This window comes from Dermacentor albipictus, chromosome 2 (genome assembly GCF_038994185.2).
Source record: "Dermacentor albipictus isolate Rhodes 1998 colony chromosome 2, USDA_Dalb.pri_finalv2, whole genome shotgun sequence".
NCBI classification, from domain to species: domain Eukaryota; kingdom Metazoa; phylum Arthropoda; class Arachnida; order Ixodida; family Ixodidae; genus Dermacentor; species Dermacentor albipictus.
Window position 1 is genome coordinate 69,475,915 of NC_091822.1, and position 16,923 is coordinate 69,492,837.

Below are 16,923 nucleotides of genomic sequence, written 5' to 3' on the forward strand. Positions count from 1 at the left end.
TATGTTCATCTCGATGCTTGTGGTATGCCCCTGAAGCTGTACCAATAACCGCCTGTTAATTTAGAAGTTGCGACCAAGCTTAAGGACTAATCGGATGTAACATTCGGTCCTAGAACCGTATATCCGTACACCTCCAAAAATACGACATAGGCACACACAGGGGACCATGTGTTCCTTGAGAGCTTTGAATATGACCTTATCTGGGTTGGTTTACCCTGCTTACATTTCTAACCACGCTTTGAAAAACGGCATATAGTATCCCTGTATAAGCAGGAATACTATGCGTATCCGGCGCTGCGCACTGAAATACATGGCATCTCAGCTAACATTGCCACTCTTCTTTTTTAAAGCAATAATAAAGAAGGCTGAGATGCTCGATCACCCGGGCAAGGTTGAGTACGTCTCGTCGTATAAATGTCCTTACCGTGCCGTCTACGCCTCCGTCTGCCCCACAACATGCCCTCACGCTCCAACCGCTCCTCCAATTTCTGATTTTGAAACAGCGAAACGTCCTGTTGTCTAGCTTGGACCGGATGGACCAGCAGTAGCTTGTGTGGCTCAGGCAGCGGAATCCGCAGGGCCAGTCCCCGGCACAAAGAGGAAGACCGGCCGTCTTGCGCTCCTTTCCTTTATTCTCGAGAAAGTTAGTTCCTCCTCCTACTACTCCTTGTTGATCTCCGGTACCTGTATTCGAACTCTGGGGCAAGACCATGGGATCTTGCTCGAAACGAATGAAGCCAGGTAGCGTATGTTCCGTACCCCTCTACGGCATAACATTGGCTGGCTACGGCGCTGAACACACAGTCCGTCACAATGTTCAATTTAGCGAGAAGCTTATGCGAATGTCGCACCCAGGAGCCGGAATTAATGGTATTGACTTCTTTGTCCCGTCTCTTGATTCCTTAAATTAAACATTGAACTGCCTTGACATATTTGAGAATTTCATGAAGGTCCATCAAACTATGTCTCTACACTTAACCGTAATGGCTCGTACCAGGTGTCACGCTTTCTATTGCTCGGTATGCTGTAATAAAGTTACTTGCGAAATTATTGATTCATGATTTATACTTGTAGTTATATTCAAATAAAAAGGGTATTCTGCACTGAGTAAAAGATTATTGATGAGCGTGTCAAATTTATCCATTAGCTTTCATCGTAGGCACCTGTGAATTCCTGGGAACCTTGCTCAGTGCGTTTATACCGCGTGCCCCAGCTCAGGCGGGCCAAGCTGTTAAAAAAAAAAAAGGAGCTACGAGATGCGACAATGGCACCAACGGCGTCTTGTTAGCAGTCGCCTAGCTAGCTCTGGGGAATATTTCCGTTATCATTGACAAGCTAATGAGTGAAAATCGACTGACCTAAATTTATAATCGTTCGCATAATTGCGTAGGTTCGAATATCAATTTGTGCATCACACTCTTCAATGGTTTCCAGCTCGCGACATTTTTCCCAGTAATTTTTTCAGCGTTTCAAAGCTGTGGTGCCAAAAACGAAATGGAATGCGAAGCAAAAGTAACATTGATGCGAGGCGAAGACGGGCAGTGCTCTCCAAAGGAATTTCAAAGAATCTTCAACACTATCACTGGCATAGAGTTTCGTGCAAAAATTACTAGAGGGAATTCTGGCGCAGCGATCGTATAGCCACCATGGTAATGGTGAGAAGTACATGGATTTGTCTGACGTTCGTACTCGTGGATTCAGACGCTCTTGCAACTCTGTTTACCACGCTTTATCTGTCTTCGTTTTCCTCATTGTCAAAGCGACATATACTTTGAGAAGTGTGGAAAACTCTGCAAACGCTCACAATCGCTACTACCTGAAGCGGCTCAACCTATTGAGAAGACCCTTTTGAAACGGGCCAAGTGTCTCAACACGCTGGTTCGCCCTCAAGAAATCCATTAGGGCGTTCTGTACCACATGTCGATGCATGTGTCCGTGGCGTAGCATTCTGCTGCTTCCGGTGACCGACGCCTGCGGACGCAGGACGGTTGCCTCCGAGCGAGCTGCGGGAGCTGTCGTAAACGGTCGTGGTAGCTCGTCGTTTTCCGTGCCCAAGGACTACAGGATTATTCTCCCCAATATTTCATCGGGTGAAGCTGCACTGCGACAGCTCAGGTCGTGCGTATCGAGTCGAAGGCTTTCGAAAGCCCCTGCAAAACGCCGGCGTCATCAAGCACTCATTATACCTATTTTTAAGGCGCCAAAAAACAAAACAAAGGATACAAGAGAGGACAACGGGACAGAGCGCCCGTTGTGTGCGCTGAGTGTTGTTTTTTGGTGCCTTAAAAATAGGTATAGTGAATCAATAGTAACTTGCCCCGCAAGAACTTCTCTTAAGTCATCAAGGACGTTGCTATGATAGGTTCTATACCAGATGTCCCATGTCTGGCTCGTTAACCAACCGACGGATACCGCTAAAAAGAAGCTTACAGAAGCAGGACGCTTGGTCGTCAACATAGAGTTTCACACTACTATAACAAGAGGGAAATGTGGCACTGGGAGCGTTCAACTGTCATGGGAATGACGGGAAGTACAGGCTATGGATTGGTATTCTGTTGACTGAGGAACTAGTCCGCGGGTGTTTTTTTTTGCCGTTTTGGTTTCATTCTAAGCGCAGTTTCTGTCCCCCGCAGTGGGGCAGTGTGGTGCAAAGTTCCGTTAGTTCCGTTCCGCAAAGTTCTGCAAAGTTCCTCTGTTCCGTTACTCGAAGCGGCGACAGCCCCCGGGGCTAGCGGCTGGGCCGATGTTTGTGTCGCCATGTGGTGACGAAGCCCGGACGACAAAGCGACGGCATCGTAAACGTTGAGAGAATGTATTTTGACTGTTTTGACCTTGGCTTGTTAGGTGCGTTAGATTGGCGCCGTCGGGTTACCTGCTTTATCGAACATCAAAAGAGCACAAAAAAGGCACTAATATTACAAGCACGATACATGTTCTATGCTCAGAACCTTTAAAGCACGTAGGAAACGTGGCGTGCCTACTAATAAGCTTAAGTGGGGCTTTCATTGAAACACGAAAGGCGAGATTGATCAAGCCTTTTACGAGTATCATAGTGCTCTGTTTTCGTTAGGTGCGGTAGATAGCGACCCCTCCAAAAGTGAATTTTTGTTCATGACAGTATTATATGACGATACAAGCGATTGATTGGAACTTTAAATCTCGGTAGGGGAGGGGGAGAACCCGATGGGAGACCTAATTGCTGGAACATCCGCTAGCCCTGAAGGGCTAACTGCGGCTTTGTACAAGACCTTCAAGAGAGAAATACCTCATATACTGCGGCGCTTATTCAACGAAGACTGAGTGTAAATCTCTGCCTCCATCACTTCTCACTCCCCGTACTGTTTTTCCTCCTAAAACGAACGATTCTATCAAACTTGGGCTGGTATCAGCCTATCAGGCGATCAGTTTGCCAAACGTAGATTACAATTTTTTGAAGAAAATAGTGGCGAAAAGGTTGCAGAGTATAATAAAAGAAATAGTGGGCCCACATCAAACATTTGGAATAAAAGGCAGAAGCATCTTTACCAACATTCTAAAAGTGAGGCATGTATTAGAGTACTGCGCTATTATGAAGGGCGCAGTCATAATGCTTCAGAGGGATACTGAGAAGGCCTTTGACCGCGTGCCACATGACTTGCTTATAACTGTCTTATAACATGCCAATGCTGGTACAATAATAACAGAAGCTGCTTCTATGGCCTACAGTAGTTGTGGTTCTCGACTGGCTGTTAATAAAGAAAAAGTTGGAAATCTTAACGGTGGGCGGCATTCAGTCCGCCAAGGATGCCCTATTTCTCCTCTCCTTTTTTGCACATTTATTGAAAGCTTTTTGCGTAGGTATTATAAAACGCAGTGCAATTTAGTGACTTCAGATTTCATGCACGTGGTGTACGTGTGCTGGCCTATGCAGACGAGATAGCTGTTTTTGGTTCAAATCTCGAAAGTATTGCGGAGGTTATTGCCATTGTAAAACGTTTTTTGTGAGGTAAGTGGAAGTGCAGTCAAATGGGGAAAATGTCTTGGTTTTTGGCATGGAGATTGGGACCTCACGCCACAGTTTCTTTTAAATGTGAAGTTGGTAACAATGCCGGTGAAGTATTTAGGCGTACCTAGAAAATCTGAGAGAAGGCCGATAGATGGAAAGGCAAAGATTTGGCTATCTTTGCTCCTGCTACAGTTAGCAATTTTTTTTAATAAAGAAATTGTGGTATGTCTTGTGGTATGTCGTTCGAAAGCAGTTCTCCACTGCTTTCAAACGAATGTGCAGAGAATTTATCGGGTTTTGCCGATTTATATGGGGATCGAACAAACCGGACGAAACTTTTTCGGCGTGTCCACGATGGGGGCTTGAGTTTACTGAATTTATTTCTAGAGAGCTTGTACATCGTTTTATGTACCTTCGAGATACAGGAAACATTGGTTGCGCTTTCTAGACAATCACATGTAAGAAGACAGGACAGGCGCAATCATGTCCTGTCTAGTGCGAACCAACTAGTGCGAACTAGTGCGAACCAACTTGCCCAACAACGCATCCTGCTAAACTCCATTTCTTCTACATCGGGCTCTTCCTTTTGTGTTCTCCCTTCATTGCGCCTGTCCTGTCTTCTTACATGTGATTGCCTAGAAAGCGCAACCAATGTTTCCTATTACAATGAACCAACTTGCCCAACAACGCATCCTGCTAAACTTCGATATATGATAGTTTGCCAAGCACGACTGACCAGTGCTTTGCCCCAGTTTGTCGTCTCTTCCAATAAAATGGAAGGTCGACTACAGGGTTATCTTAAACAGGTTGTTAAGTCGTGTCGCCTCCTGGAAGCACGATTTTCGTGTGAATACTTAAGCAGTGTCCCGTAAAATATTTGTATGAAGACTTACGCGATGTTATTCTCCCAATCCCATCGTAGCGAACACACTTCTCTGGGGGAATATGGCGAAAAGTGCTGAAACGTGTAAAAAGCATGTCTGCATGTCCGGAGATCAAAATTTTTCATTTAAATTACATGCAGGCATTTTGCCAGTTAAGACATGGCTGCCTGAAGAGGGATTCTCCGTTCCGTGGAATGATCACTGTTTCTTGTGCCGCAAACAAGAAACGATTAAACATGTGCTCCTAGAATGCTCGGATGGCGTGTTCTTCTGGGATGTGTTGCAAAGGACCTTAAGGAAGGATTTCCTTTTGGATGCCCATGGATCAAGGTACCTAACGTTGATAACGAGGATGGTTTTCCATACGATATTACTATGTTACTGGCTCTTCATAGTATTTGGATGCCACGCATGACTGTTCACGATCCAGACGTTGATGTTCGTCCTGCGTTAGAGTACTTTCGCGACACTGATTTCATTTCTGGAAATAGAAAAAGTATGAAAGTGTGCATCCGATTGGGTGCCCCGTATGGAATATTTGTTGAATATGAAACAATTGCAAAATGTGAACTTGGCATTACGTGATTGATAAATATTGACACGTGTACTTATCTTTATCGGGCAACCACGTTTCGCCACCTAACAAATGTAATCGCACAGCGTGGGACGCGCCTGCATTTATCCGAAGTTTCTGGAAAGTTATCGATGCTTCTATCTGTTGTCTGTTGTCGCCGAGCCTTATGTTATCTGATTTCATCGCCTGACGCGAATGGTGTAGAACTTTGTGGAAGGCGCGCGGGTCCGAACGATTAGTCTGGAACGTTCGATGACTGCTCTATAAAAGTCGACGCGCTTGACCCACTGATCAGATTTCCGACGATCGCCGACCGTGTTCGCCGCTATCGTTGTGCTATAAGTCTAGCCTGTTTTTGTGGGCACAGGTTCGCCCAATAAAAGCTAGTTTGTTAAATTATGCGGTTTTACGTGCCAAAGCCACTTTCTGATTATGAAAAAGCTAGTTTGTATTCCACCGTATTGCTGCTTTCTTCACCGTCACTACCACGTGACGATATACCATTGCAATGTAGGGAAAAAAAGCGTCCCTGGTGTAATGATTTCAATGTGGGGCTTCTGTGGTAGAGGTCCTGTGTACGAATCCTGCCATCGGGCAGTTGTAATAATGAGAATTTAATTATTAATTCAGAGTACTTTGTTGAAAATGACGAATTTACAACGTCGCGGAGCCGTCTCCAGCAAGAAGGACGAAGTTCAGACAAATCCATGTACTTCCGATAATTCCCATGCTGGCCGAAGCGTTCCCATTGCAGCTCCCGCAGACACTAGCGCCAGGGTTCCCTCTAGTAATTGTTGTATTAAACTCTGTGATGGCTGACTTGGTGAGCGCGAAAAAGTGACAAGACCATGGTGTAGCTGTTGGGTGTTGCTACTCGCAACGCTGTCAGGCTGTTTGCTAGGCCATTACGCACAGGCTTAGGGCGGCCAAACAAAAAGAAAAGAAAGACAACCATTCCAATCTGTGAAGATTGAATGGCAGCGAAAGCTGATGACGGTCAAAGCTCTCAAACGAAAAGCAAATTGCTTTCGCTGACATTCTATCTTCCCAGAGTGGAATGGTCATTTTTAGCGCCGACACCTCCCCTGCTTATATGCTGCGATAGCCTTGACGTCACACTATTTTTCAAGGCGATCGTTCTGATCTGTTCCGCATTTTGACATCTGCGCCGCCGCACTGCACAGTGCGTGGTCACACACAAAGCAAACAACGAAAGCCATTGTGTATGGGTTTGTTAGAAATCGCTAAGTCCGTTTCTGTTGCCGGACGCAGAAAGAAACTACGGAAGGTTAGTCTACAACTTTCGCTATAAAGGAAGGACTGAAGCGAAAAAGAAAATAATAATAAAATATTTGTTGGCTCTTCCGTAATTGAGAGTAGATGTAAGCATGAAGTGGCAACCGGCCCAGCAGACTGGGTGGAGATGACACTATAGCCGCAATCTTAAAGTGGGTGTAGTGCACTAGAAGAGAAACTTGGGCGAGATGGTGGTGATTCACGTTTCGGAAATTAACAGTGCATAACAGACAAGGACAAAGGAAAAGAAGAACACAACACTGGCACTGACTCACAACCGAAGATTTCTTTTCAGGGGAATCACATATATATGTAGTGGCCAACATAGGCCAACATGTCTACCATTAAGCGACTGTGCATGCGCATTAGAAGTCATCCTGGTGACTTGTCGGAAAAAACACGTGGAAGACATTAGTGCGTCATTACGTGGATAAAACCAGTGCGTCGAAACAAACCACAAACCCAATCGGAAAATTCCCTGTCAAAATTAATAACCATCTACCGCGAAACACTTTGTTCCAGACATCCCGATTATTTTTCACTAAGAGTGACATACGAGTGCACATTCGCAACGTCACACCCCCCAACCCCGCACCGCGCCGTACTGTGCACTGGCCCATATGGGCGCAATAGTTTCCTGTCACACACAGAACCTCATTGTAAGTCTCGTCTCGGTCAAGCAGCCGTCCGCGATTCGCTGGACGCTACCGGCTTGGGCGCTGCCGGACGCGCCGCGGGCCTCACGGACAACTGTCTTTGAAAAGAGCACAGGCCTCATTCAGTGCCAAAAGATGGCAAGCAAGTGTATGGTGCCCTGTGTCTGCCTTCGTAAACGTCGCCCCCTATTGCGAATGACGAATAAAACTTCAGCGTACTAGAAGTAACGGCTTGAGCGATATTGTGAACAGACATTATAAAGAACTCGGAAGCAATATATTTGGTTAGATGTTTGGGAGTAAGTGCAGCTTGTGATGCGGTCCTGTACAAAGGTTGGGGGGGATCTCATTTTGTTCTCGCAACTTGCCCGGATGACGGCTCTGGCTTTTGGCGCAAGGTCACTTGAAGGCCGCTGACAACGGGAGCTAAAAGCATTTCATGCTTAACAGACAAGCTGCAGCTGCTTTCAGCCGACAACTACGCTGTCCCCGTTATTTTTCTTTTTTTTTCGGGTGGGGGGTAACTAGGTCAGCCGATGGGGCTTGTTGATTCTTTGAAACATCATTTGAGAACTCAGCTGTAACGCGCGAAACGCATGGGGCCGCCTTCACTTTGCCTTCTTTACCGTGTTTTGCGCGACAACTTTGAAGCGCGAAAAGATAACTGGGTAAGACGTGGCGCGCTGGAACGGTTGAAAACAGTGTGATGTTTTCGAAGACGACGCGCAATTCGACATTCGACTTAACTGTGCTAGGAATTATTAATTTAGGAAATACAATTTTGACACATTAGAAAATCGATGACAACAGAAAAATTCACCGTAGTGCGCAATGCGGCTGCTGAAGAATTACCTTTCGTCATATCGTCGTATCTCGTAGCCTCTATTTTAGAACAGCTTGACCCGCTTTAGCTGGGACACACTGTATAGTAATAGTTAAAACAATTGTTAGTTCGGGCCATCGTGTTACGTTCAGCTGTCGTGAATGTACTTAAAGGGTAGGTTGGCTGTAGTTCTGTGTACATTCAATAACTTGCTCTATTTTCAGTGCAGGAATTTAGCCAACGAACGTGCACAGTTTAGATGAAAAAGTTGCTTGCTAATACGCCGTCTTTTGGAAAAATTATTACTTAGGCGCACTTGTATAATCGATTGACGGGCATGACATGGGGCTTTATGTTACGTTTCTTGCAATCTTCTGACATTTTTTTTATTTTTGAATCGTATAGGTGATGTGTGTCCCCGTGGTTTTTATGGAAATAAACTAATTAAATAGCAGCATGAAAATAATCGAAAATAACTTTATGAATCTTCAGCCCACGCCCTAAATCAGCAAGGTTGCTGTTAAAGACTTCTGCCAATTCATTTATTCTGCATTCATATGGAGGAAAACCAACGTCAGTTCTAATAATTGACGATTTCTTTTAGGGGCAAGGGGATATTTTTTTCGGTGTCCTAAATGAGCATTACGTGTTATTCTTCCTACCTTCAGAGCGCAGCTATTAGGCGCCCGTTCCTGAGGCGTGCGTAGGCGGCACTTGTAGCTGAGCGAAATAGCACAGCGAGAGATAAGAGCGAACGCGGCGAGCAGTGGGGGGTGAAAGAAATTCGCAGCCATTCCACTCTGAATGCTCTGCGAACACGCACAGCCGTTACTGATAACGACTTGACCATTACACAACCGCTTAAAGTGTACAAATTGAAACGCACAATGCGTCTCAAGATTCTGGCTTGTCCGCAAAAATTCGTGAGGGCATTGTATGCCGTCTGTCGACGCATGCGTCCCTCGCGTAATGTCTTCAATGTCGGGCTTCTGTGCTTGAGGTCCTGTGTTCGAATACTGACAGCGGATGATTTTTAATAATGTTTATTCAATCATTTATTACACAGCACTTTGTTGAAAATGATGAATTTACTTAGTCGAAGACGCGTTTAAAGCCATAAGGCCGAAGTTTAGACAAATCCATGTAGTTGCCATCCTGATTGAACCGCCCCGATTGCAGCTCTAGTAGACACTTAAAGGGGACACCAAAGGCAAATACAAAGTCGACGTCGATTGTTTAATACCATGCCAAGAAGAGATTTAGTTCACGAGAAAATTGCATCTGAATGGTCCGAACACTTTTTTTTTTCGAAATACAGGTCTCCCGGCACCGAACCGGGCGAGTAGTGACGCTGCATGAGCTGCACCACCCTTTGCTGCCGTCGGTGAGTAAGATGGCGGTACCGAGCCAAGACAGTGCAGCGGATTCGCCGCTGCAACTGCTTTTCGGTAAAGTGGCGCAGATCGTTCGGGCATCCCGAGACATCGCATGAAAGTTGAATTCGCTGCTACTTGCAATTTGTTCGAGTTTGGCAAGCCAGCAAAACCCGCGCCGCACTACGCGATAACAACTGAAACGCGGAAGCGTGGGCTGCGTGGAGTGGAGCGAAAATGAAACCTTTCGACCACCCGCGCCGTTGTCGAGGGTAATTTCAATGATTTCGTTTTATTTTAAGTGAAACACAACTGGACAACTAGCATTTTATTTCGTCTTATAATACAAGGATGCTTTGCGGAACGAGTGGTTGAGTACTAGGGAAATAATTTAACTGAGGAGTGCTTTCGTCAATGGGTAAGCGCTTGAATGTCTCGAGGGAGTCTAATCATGTGCTGCATTTACCTCAATTTCTCGATTATTAAGGCTCTGTTCGCGACTTCTCGAGCACCAATCTATCACTTCGGCTTGACTTAATATGTGCGTTTAGTGTCCCTTTAAGATCCCTGAATAAAACTAAAAGGTGGTGACAGTTTTACCCTGCTGCCGCTGCTGCTGGGAGGAGCATGCGAGGAGGTAGGGGAGGAGGTCTACGTCTCCCAATTGCTTGAGCGCCATGACGCGGTATTTTTCGCGCGTATTTTTCTTTTTTTTTTCTTTTCCTCGTCTCGGCGCAGTCACCACCGTGACAGTTTCCCGTCGAGTTTGCACGACGAGGCTTTCCCAAGAGATTTCGCATGTTTTGGCTAAGTTTCGCGGCTACCCACGTCATTGAAGAACTCAGTGTTTGTTTTGTTTTATGTTAGGGATTGATTTTAATAGTACTGGACGTACAAACGTGTGCGAACGGCGCTTCTTTGTTGACAGGGTACGGAGCTCTGGCATGGGTAAGCTTATGCACGGGTGCTATTCTCGGAGCTCGCTCAGATTTCTTTTCCTGATCGCGTTATTGTCAACAGGTGTATGAAGCTTTCGAGTACGTGTGCTGTGTTCTGTCATATATGGTGCTATAAACGGGACATGTGTTATTGTTGTAATACTGAGAGTGTGTAGCTTTGTCAGTCCACGCCTTTGTTAGGCGCTGCAAATATATTTTGCGAGGACAAGCTATTCGCTACCAGTGCAAATGATTTTGAGTATCGTGAGTAGGCTTTCTCCGCTCTGCCGTTTCGGCAAGATGAAGTGGGGGAGGAATTTGTTGGCTCATATTGACTTGGAACTGCGGAAAGGGGAAAAGTGCTCATTGAAGGAAACCATTTCTATGTGTAACGTTTGTCCTTGCATACGCTTTGTTCACAAATTAAGTACAGGTTTCACTGTGATGTTTCCGCTTGAGAGCCAACGGAACCGGTTTGTCATAAAAGCGTAGGACCGGTTTCACTGCATAAAGACATGCCAGCGTCATGACGAAACGACGGGAATAGCTGAGATGATCCGCGCTGATCGCGCACGTTTCTACGTGACGCTAAAGTTATTAGACAGTTTTAGTTACACGTACGTAGAGGCTTTGCGTACGCAGAGCTTCTACGTGTCAGCAGTGCGCATGCGTAGAACGTAGCGGGCGCGCGCGCGTCTCACGGACGTACGTGAGATTCAATTCTTTGCGTGCGTTTCTTGCGCACGTAGACAGCTTCGCGCGGGAGTTCCGCAAGATCACGAACAAGCGATAGCGGGCCGCGCGCGCGCAGACGGCTCGTATCGAAACACGGCGGCAGGATTGAATTGGCTACCGCCGTGTTCACATTTCCCGATAGACCTAGCTACGGGGTCCCTCTTGGCGTGCGTCGCGTATACGGGTAGCTAAAAGCGTTTCAGATGGCGTAAGGTACGTAGACTTTTCACGTTTGCGTACGTGAAGCCTCTACGTGCGTGTAACTAAAACTGTCTATTCAGGCGAATGTGTCACGCGCCTTGCGCTCGGTCATCATGGTACTAAGGCGATTAAATTATGAAGCTGCACAAGCAGTCGATTGGGTGCACGCAAGTACACACGCACGCACTTCGAGCAGCGCAAACACATCCGAGTTGTTGAATCGGCAGCTACATGGCGGTGCACACACGCGAGCGCGTCGCCTTTGGCTTGTACCGGCGAAACCTCCGTCGCAGCCATTTCACGCCGGTCAAGTGTCTTTGAAAAGCCAAATAAACATTCTGATAAATGCAACATAAATAACTCGCGAAGCGGGTTTATCTGTGAAAGCCGCGACCGTGAGGCTTGCACAGTGCGGCAGTGCGACTTGCTACGCCTACGATTGAAATGTATGGCCGTGGATGATATAACACTCAAACAAAGCTCTGGCATGTACATAAACATCGTGTACATCACGTATACATCATTGCGACACAAAGAATTCTGATTTTTTCGGCTAATAATCGACACTAAAAGGAATTTGCCCACCAAACTAGCCACAAAAGCCTTCTTCTAACTGGACGCAGGCAGCGAACCCGAAGCCACAAAACAAGCGCGCAGTTCAGCACCGAAAAAGCATCTGTTTCTGCCAGTTTCACAGCGTTCCATCCTCGCCCTTAGCACAGCACACAATAATCAAGCCTTAAGTACGGTAAAAATTCATGCGCAAACACCCAACAACAATTCTTAATGTCTCACCTTGTGTAACCTTGTCGGCAGCTTGCGAGCGAACGACCAAACTGCGAGGGCGAGCTACGAGAGAAAGAGCCAGCTGCGAGAAGGCCAGGAGAAGGAGAGGCCGGGCGAGGAGGAATGTCGCTACCTTTTAGTTTCATTCAGTAACCTTATAGGCACTAGCGCCCGAGTTCCCTCTGGTAATTGTATGAAACTGTGTATTGACGGGCCTCATGGCGATGCTCTTGCTACGCCAGGTGTCAGCACATGCCTTACTAGTTTGCTTTGCCTCCTCATAGAGGGCGCGGGAACCTTTGAGCCACGGACATTGAAGAATGTATGGGAGCGGTGACATATACAGCTCCGCTGTAAAAGCGGCGAGAGCTAGCCGGCACGAGGAGGAAAGCGGAAAGGACGGCGCCGAGGAACCACGAGGCGTAAAGCGGAGGAGGGTTTGGCGAAAGCGTGACAAGAAAATTTGGAGGACGCTTAAGCTTCGCCTTTAAGATTGGAACGCGATAGCATTCAAAGATTCCTGGCTGCTTCTGACGCGTCCCGGCAACTGCACCGCATGTGACCGTAATGTTTACCGGGAAACGATCGCGGTGAACGCGGTGCACGAAAGCGGGCTTTCTGGTGGAAACGCGGCCTTTTGCATGGACCGCGATGCAGCGGAGGCGAGCTCCATCTGGAAGTGTTTCGAGGAAGCGGCACACCACTCCGTGGACTCTGACATATTTATGCGTCGGCGTGTGCAAATGGCGGACGCCGTCTCCGGTCTATGCATTGCAGAAACGCTGGAAAAGGGGTTTGTTTGAGTTTTCGCGTAGCAGAATTATGATTTTTCGTATGGTCAAAATTACAATCCGAGAGCTGTCGTGTCTGTAGGTTGTGTGTAAGTCACAGTTTACGATTTCGTCACGTATTTTAGCTTGAGAAATTCAGTTACTTCAGTAAATCCCTTGCGTCACATGGAATGCCTGGGTATACGTGGTTCGAAAATCTTTTTGCTGAAATGACATCCGACGCCAGACGCCAACGCCGGACTTTCTGCGGTACGGGCTCCTTAACGCTTTCGCGTTAAACAGCGTGGTGCAGCGACGGTGGCGCCAGAGTATCGCGCGTCACCTGGTAGGTCTGTTGGCGGCAGCTGCTGTGAATCGCGCCCCGCCACAGCCAGCACCAACTACGAGCACACCCGACCCCTCAGGGTGGCTTCATGCGACGACTTGGTAGCCCCGTAGGAACACGCCGCTAGAAATATTAAAGCTTTGCTTGACGTCTCCAAGGAAGCCAATCCCTTTCCATTCCTTGATACCGTCTCTCTTTTAGGCCACATGTCATCATATTGCTACGGCTTGAGTGGGCAAGGCTATTAGTCAGCGTGAGAGCCGCATCGCCAAGTGTGAAAGATGACAGGCGAAGCCGCAACCACACTTCTTCCAGTTCCCCCTGTACTGTGGGCACAGCGCAAGAATGTAGTCTATGTCAAAGTGGTCCTGGAGGACTGTAAAAACCTAACCATAAACTTGACTGCAGACTCGTTACACTTCAAAGGAAACGGAGGAGTAGAATCCAAGCCGCACGAAGTGGTGCTTAGGTTTCTGCATCCTATAAAGCCAGAGGACAGCCGTTATGTGGTGCGGCCGCGGGGAGCCGAATTCGTGCTGGCCAAGGCAGAAGAAGGTCCCTTCTGGAAGCGGCTGCTCCAGGATGATGTCAAGCATCACTGGCTGAAGGTGGGCTTAATAAATGGGTCGATAAGGACGACTTTGGGGACGAGCTGGGTGCAGGTGGGGGTGGTTTCGAGGAGATGATGCGCTCCATGGGTGGCCTTGGTGATGATGACACACCGGACATGGAGCAGACGGGGGACAGCGATTATGAAGAAATTCCAGACCTGCAGAGCAGCAGCAGCAACAACAAAGAGTGAGGGCTTCGTCTCTGCAGTTCGCAGTTCCGTCATTCAACGCCTTATCACCCTCAGACAAATGGGCTTGTAGAACGTACGAACAGAACTCTAACATGCTGGCCATGAACGTATTTTCCGATCACAAGGACTGGGATGACGTACTCCCCTTCATCACCTATGCTTATAATACTGCAAAGCATGAGACGACCGATTACAGTCCTTTTTTATCTCCTTTACGCACGTTCACCGCTAAGCTGCATTGACACTATACTACCGTTTGACTTTCACTGCGAGTACTCTGTTGCCAAGACGCTTTGTCTTGCCGAAGAAGCCAGGCGTATCGCTCGTCTTCGTACTGTGGCATCGCAACACCGATCGAAACAGCGCTATGACAGCCGACACCAGTCTGTCTTGTACGGCAAAGGAGACTTTGTGTGGTTGTGGACTCCGCAACGTAAACGTGGCTTATGCGAAAAGTTTTTACCCCAGTACACGGGTCCATTCGTCATTGTAGATCGCTTGAGTGACTTGACGTACGTGGTGGCACGCTTGACGTCGGCTGGTCGTCGGTCTAGCCGGACCCAGTTAGTACATGTTGCCCGTCTTAAGGGGTTTCACCCTACGCTTTCCGAGTGATTTGGACTTGCCCCGCGGGCTTCGTCTGGCAAACGGGGATTGCTACGGCATGAGCCGGGCGAGGAGAAGAGGAAGAAGACGTGAGCTGGTGCAGCCTCAGGACGCCATCTTGACTTTACCATCAATCTCGTCCCTTGAATAAAGCCAGTTTAACATTAACCGTAACAATATCAAGTCATCATCATCAGCAGCATGGTTACGCCCACTGTAGGGCAAAGGCCTCTCCCATACTTCTCCAACTACCCCAGTCATGTACTGATTGTGGCCATGTTGTCTCTGCAAACTCCTTAATCTCATCCACCCACCTAACTTTCTGCCGTCCCCTGCTACGCTTCCCTTCCCTTGATATCCAGTCCGTAACCCTTCACCAATCAAATCAAACTAAATCAAATGTTTTAATTCGAACAAGACTTCTTGGGAGTCCTCCAGGCGAAAAGCTGCGACATACAGCGTGAATGTGCCTGAAGGCCCCCACATATCAAGTAAATGCGTCAATGACAAGAAGGTTCCCTTATACTATGACTGTTTGCCATATTCCACACGACTTATTTCTGCTTTCTAAAATTCTAAAAGGACATTTCTTTGGTTGTTTGCTTTCTTTGGTGATTTTGCTCAATAAGTGTCGGAGATCCTCTATGGTGGATTGGCCAATCATCGGGTGAGTTAAAAAAATAATTAGTTGAATCTAAACATAAACACTAATGAAACACTGTAAAGGGATAAAATATTTAAAATAAGATAAAGATTTAAACGTTTAGCAACGAGATCGTCCTGATTCAGTTGTAAACATCAGAAAAGCTGAGCCGACATCCCTATGACAATGTACTATTGAAGGGACTCCCAAGGATAGAGTATCGACAACGAATAAATTCAGTCCAACACCATGATGTCCTTCTAAAATATGTTTTCTTGCTTATGAGAAACGGCGGCATGATAAGAAGTGTTCTATCACCTCATTCTCACCACAATATGAACGGAATGAGGAGGGTGGCCAGAGCATATCTATGCAGGTAATAGTTAGGAATTTGATAACAGTCTTTTTTTTCTAAAACGGCAGCATTTTCTACTCCATTGGAATACGAGGTGTCAGAAATCAGTTAAATTTCCTAATGATAGGAAGTGAAAGAGTAATGACAGGAAGTCCAAGAGTCTTGCATAACATCACGCATTCTGAGTCAGCAGCAGTTGTGAAAATTCACACCGGAAGGCTTCAGAGAAGTTGACCACACCGGGCCGCTCTCGCCAAGCGGTCTGCTAGTTCATAACTAGTCCTGCGTGACTAGACACCCATATCAATTTATTTAGAGGCAAATTAGAGGGTATTACACGATAAACTGGACGCGAAATATGTGAGTGACTATTTTCAGTGAGAGCTCAACAGATAAGAAATTAGTTACTGTAACAACTTTCGAGATTGGTGAGTTGACTTTCAGTATGGCCAATATAAGCTTCAAAAACTCAGATACATAATATCGGTAATAAATCAGGAAGCGATAGGGAGAACGACTAATTAAAAGCGGAAGACAATATGTTAACACCAAATTTATTTATTCGGTTCGTGAGACATCTGTCGCTACGATAGTGTCTATTGCTATCTGAAACTATTAAATTATTGAAATATTAAGTTATTTTGTTAAAGACCATTTTTTGCACTGTAGACAGACGATAGTGTCTACGATAGGTTACGATAGTGTCTATTGCTATCTGAAACTATTAAATTATTGAAATATTAAGTTATTTTGTTAAAGACCATTTTTTGCACTGTAGACAGACGTTTCGCGTGGTTCGCAAAGATATCATCAAATATAATCCGCATATTCTCTCTCTCTCTCACAGCAATTAGGTGGGACCTCATATAGCCGTACATCAAAGGTGCCAACAGCTGCTTGTATGATCACCATCTGAGGATCATGGAACCGAAGCCAGGAAGAACGAAAACAATAATACAGGTGAGAAATAAAAAATAATTTTACCCTGACTATTTTTTTTTTTTGCTCATTCAAGGCTGGTTGCTATCTTACTCCCATCACGGCAGTACCGTGGATAAGGCGAGGCGCTGTTGAGCTCGAGGACATGGTTCGATACCGACCCCGGCAGCCGGACTCCGATGGGGGTACAACACAAGAGCGCTCGTGTACT

General features: G+C 46.5%; 1 protein-coding gene and 1 pseudogene across 1 annotated transcript in view; one reads left to right on the plus strand and one right to left on the minus strand.

Annotated features, from left to right (window-relative positions):
• Nucleotides 1-12,419, minus strand: part of LOC139055956 (fatty-acid amide hydrolase 2-like) — a 78,022-nt gene extending 65,603 nt beyond the window's left edge. Inside the window, exon 1 of the mRNA XM_070533668.1 lies at nucleotides 12,261-12,419. The gene's annotated coding sequence lies outside the window, so the exon portion shown is untranslated. The remainder of the gene's footprint in view (nucleotides 1-12,260) is intronic.
• Nucleotides 12,420-13,623: 1,204 nt separating this feature from the next.
• Nucleotides 13,624-14,170, plus strand: LOC139055434 (prostaglandin E synthase 3-like; annotated as a pseudogene).
• The last annotated feature ends 2,753 nt before the right edge of the window (nucleotides 14,171-16,923 follow it).